General features: G+C 30.3%; 1 pseudogene; it reads left to right on the top strand.

Annotated features, from left to right (window-relative positions):
- The first annotated feature begins 956 nt into the window (after positions 1-956).
- On the top strand, positions 957-2,164 carry LOC104218399 (uncharacterized; annotated as a pseudogene).
- The last annotated feature ends 3,005 nt before the right edge of the window (positions 2,165-5,169 follow it).

Below are 5,169 nucleotides of genomic sequence, written 5' to 3'. Positions count from 1 at the left end.
CCATTCCGACCGTCGGATCAAAATTTCACCTATCAACCGGAAATCGCCAAAATACTAACTTCGCCAAAATGAGCTAATTTCTTCACCGGACCTCCAAAATTAATTCCGATTGCGCTCCTAGGCCTTAAATCATCCCCCGAAACTAACCGAATCATCGGAATTCAATTCCGAGCCCTCTAACTCACAAGTCAACGTCCGGTTGACTTTTCCAAACTAATTCTTCCTTAAAGAGATTAATTGTCCCATTTCATACCAAACTCGATCCGAATTTACTCAAATTCACCAAGTACACATATTGAAACATGAATAAGCATTTAACGGGGAATACGGGACGTAAATACAGGAAACGACGGTTCGGGTCATTACAACATTGTAGAAATATCAGGAATAAGTTTAAGTAAAAAGAAAGCAGAAGTAATGAAAAATAAAATAGAATTTTTAGGTATACAAATAGACAAAAACGGAATAAAAATGCAAACCCATATAGTACAAAAAATAATTAACTTAAATGAAACATTAGATACAAAAAAGAAGTTACAATCATTTTTAGGATTGGTTAACCAAGTAAGAGAATATATTCCTAAATTAGCAGAAAACTTAAAACCATTACAGAAAAAATTAAAAAAGGATGTAGAATACCATTTTGACGAAAAAGATAAAATACATATAAAGAAAATAAAAAATATGTGTAAACAATTACCAAAACTATATTTTCCAGATGAAAAAAGACAGTTTACATACATAGTAGAAACTGATTCTAGTGATCACAGCTACGGAGGAGTTCTAAAATATAAATATGATAATGAAAAAATTAAACACCATTGTAGATATTATTCAGGATCATACACGGAACCACAAATAAAATGGGAGATAAATAGAAAAGAACTATTTGAGAAGACTTGTATTAAATATACAGAATTTTACATTTACAATTGAAGTAATAAGAACTGACAAAAATGTTATTGCAGATTACTTATCAAGACAAAGGTACTCAAACTGATGAGAACCAAGAACCAAAAGATATATTTGCAATCCTTACTACTCTATCCTTATAGATGGAGAGTATGGGAAAAAGATTACAACAACTAGAAAGTCAGCAGCATGACTATAAAAATGCGGAGCTAAGTCGATCGGAAGACTCTAAACTTCCAGAGGTAGAAGGAGACGTTGGGAAACTCCATAAAACCCATGACAAAGTTTATTTACCTACAGCTGCAGGCACAAGCAAACAAGTTAACAATAAGCTACATACCAATGTAAATCTAAACAACATATTTGATAAGCCATTCACATCAAAAAAGCCAAAAGAAGCAATAGTTATAAACCCACAAACTTCAACCTATGCTAATAGCCTACACCACAACAAAAAGGTATATAACCATATTACTCAAACATATATTGAGAATATATATAAAATACAGACATTTTTGAACCTAAATCCCAGGTCAACTACCACTACAGATCCAACACAGGATTATGTAACCCAAAACTACAGGGATATAATAGGCTAATAGCCCAACAAAAAACAAAAGCCAACCTAGTAAAGACATGTTATAACTACGGACTACTTAGCACTGTATATACCCACGACGGAGAAGAAATAATTGGAATATCAGAGCTATACAAAGAATTTGTCACCTTCAAAAGAATTACAAAAGGCAACTTATTCTTCATCAAATTCTATACAGCACCAGCTGAAATACTATATGATGAAATAAAACCCATTATACAGGTGATAAAGATAGGATTAACACGAGATATGATAATACCGGAAGAAATAGAGCAACAACCGGAGATACAGAAAATGGAGATACCAAGTTTCTATGCCAACAAAAGAATAATTGGTATAGCAACTATTATTCAAGAACTAGCTAACAATTATCTATAAGGAAATGCTATCTGGAGTTATTATTCCAGAGACCAGTTAATGATATATGCCAATTCAAAAGAACTACGACAAGGAGATATGGATGAAGTCCAAAAATGGATTTTATCATTGCTAAAACCAGAAGCACAGCCAACTACAAGAGCCTTGAAGAAGGAATTTATTTCTAATGAGTTATTGACAAGATACTGCAAACTAGTGGGACACAAATATCCAGACCACATATGTTCGAAATGCAACGGAGAAGATAACCAAGTACCAGAAGTCCAACTAGAATAAAGGTATCGGCAAGAAGACAAAAGAAGAAGACAGCTATTGAAAACAAAAAATGTAAAGTAAATAGTAAGAGTCATAATCATGAACAGTAAAGGTCGTTCATGAATAGTAAGAGTCATGTAAAAAAGTCGTAAAGTAAATAGTAAGAGTCATAATCATGAACAGTAAAGGTCGTTCATGAATAGTAAGAGTCATGTAAAAAAGTCGTAAAGAAAATAGTACGAGTCACATTCATGAACAGTAAAGGTCGTTCATGAACAGTAGGAGTCGTTTAAGTTTTCTATATATTTTGTAAATCAGAAGAGGAGAGGACATCCTCAGACATCCTCATACTCACCTTCTCTCTCTTATCTTCTCTCAATAAAATATCTGATTATATACAAACTTCTGAAAGCTATGGAGCATTCAAACGAGTTACAAAACCAGGTAAGTTTATTCATAATCATGTTTAACTAAACTCTTATATTCCTTATAATCTCTTGAATATCATAATTGTTTATCATGTTATAGTACTGTTATAAAGAACATCTTGAGAAAGTTTGCCTGTCTAATAATGCTGAGAGTAGTTAAGCCCAGACTATGCCATCCTAAAGTGGAAACCAGTAGGCAAGGAAGCCGTTTAGGGGAGTACACAGAGTTGAGGCGCTGTTAGGGTAAATGATTGAAGCATGAAAAACATGGTAGTGACCAGAAAAGATTGTTCAGTATAACTTATTAAAATATGATAAACTCTATGATAAACAAAGAGGTTAGAGGGAATATGTTTAGTAAACACATGATAAGGATAAATAGTAAATCTGAATGAACAACCACACGTATTTATTAGAAGAAAATATTGACTACAAAATACTTATATTATATATCTTTAACAGACTTAATAACGATGTTAAAAGAAAAATTTATGATATTTTAGTTACTTTTGAAATAATATATGTAATGGAACAAGCATTTACAGAACTAATTGTATCACAAGAAATAGATATATTAGATCTATATGAACTAGATTTATATTCAGATTAATGATCACATATCAAGTTAATAAAATCTGTTTATAAATGAAACATAACACTTTTCATTATATAAGATTCTATAACACCCAGAAATGGAAACTTCTTAAAACCCTCAGTAACATAAATAGAAAAATAGATTGTGTTAAACACAATATTAAAACCTGCAAAGACATAATTAGATATAATAGATTACGTAATAAAGCTTTATTAACTATAGAAAATGAAATTGAATTCTATGAAGATAAACTTGAAAGTTATCAACACAGAAAAACAATAATTTGTACAAATATTAAAACAATGAATATATGTATCAACAAGTATACATCGCAGTATTAAAATGATAAAAGATCCTACTCATAAAGATCCTACTCATATAGACCACCCCCTCCCAAATTGGTATCAGAGCTATGACAAATAAACATATACTTTAAGAAACAAAACCATGGAAAGAAACACTGACATTAATAGTACAAATCTGCAAAAAATACCCATAAACAGTGAGACAATTACAAAAAATACACAGATTAAAATAATTAAAAAATCAAGGAAAATAAGGATGAAACTGAAAAAACTATACCTAGAATATGAATACCTAAGTATTACAAAAACAAACAAAGCTAGGCTATCTGGATTAATCGATATAATATCTAAAACAGAATATAAATATATTTGCTATCTAAAAAAGAAAAGATGAATAAAGAAGAGTTCGCACTAGAAGCGAAAACATATGAAAATCCAGAAGGATTAAAAATAACAATAATATTTTCCAACTTAGGAAGAAGATACAAGAAAATAGGAAATAACCTGAACTTAATGTTAGAAAAAGAAACTGTAAAACTAGAAGATAGTTTAACCGCAATGATTAGAATAACAAAAGAAAACGAAGAAATAGATAGAAAAAGAGAAATTAAAGAAATACAACAGCAAGCTAAAGAAAAAATACAATAGATAGAGGAAGTAAAAAACACTAAGATAACAGAATTAGAAAAAGAATTAGAAATGCTAAAACAGCTATACGCTAATAAACTAAAAGAAAAAGAAAAACGTAAAGAAGAAGAACAAGAGCTAAAACTGACAAATGAGATAGAAAAGTTCAAATTACAGTTAGAAGAAATACAGGATAATCCACCAAAAATAAGCATGAACGAAATAAATGACCAAAGTGATAACGGCACAAATCTAGGAGAAGACTATTCAGAAACAAGTGAAACATACACAGAACTAATAGAAAAAACGGAAAAGAAGAAAACAAATCCAAAAATAAATACAGGAGATATGATTGAAGATAAACCAAGCACATCAGGAGTAAAAAATCCAAGACAACTAAACCCAACCTATTACAGAGTAAGTTATGATTCATATGATAGAAATAAAACATTATGGGATAAAAGGCTAAATAGGAAATGGACACCAAGACAGATAACTGAACAATGTAATTTTTTAGATCTAGATTGTGTAGCAGATATAAATAAAACAATCCAATTATGGATAGGGTACATCTCCAAACAACTAATAGATAATAAAATTGCAATAGCTGAAACACTAGGATATATAGAAAGAACACTTATAGGAACGGTAAAACTATGGTTACAAAATTTATCAGGTGAAAGCCTAGATACATTAAGAAGTAATAAAAAACTTGATGGAACAACAGCAACAACAGTGACAGATATATTGAATAAATATGAAATAGCAATAAGAAATGAGTTTAGTAGTATGACAACAGAAGTAGAAGAACAAAATAAAGAAAAAACTACAAATAGAAATTTGATGACGAAATTAGCAATATGTAATATGTGTTATATAGACGAATATACTTGTGCATTTAGAGACTATTATTATAAAGGAACATATAGTCCAGATGAAAGTAAGGAAATAAGAAAATTATATTTTACAAAATTACCAGAACCGTTTAGCTCAAAAATAATAAAAAACTGGAATGAAGCAGACCTAGCAGATACTCTAGGAGCGCGAATAAAATTTCTACAACTGGTTTAT

The sequence above is a fragment of the Nicotiana sylvestris genome, chromosome 4 (genome assembly GCF_000393655.2).
Source record: "Nicotiana sylvestris chromosome 4, ASM39365v2, whole genome shotgun sequence".
NCBI classification, from domain to species: domain Eukaryota; kingdom Viridiplantae; phylum Streptophyta; class Magnoliopsida; order Solanales; family Solanaceae; genus Nicotiana; species Nicotiana sylvestris.
Note: the sequence above shows the minus strand (reverse complement) of the source record. Positions and strands in the feature narration are given on the sequence as shown.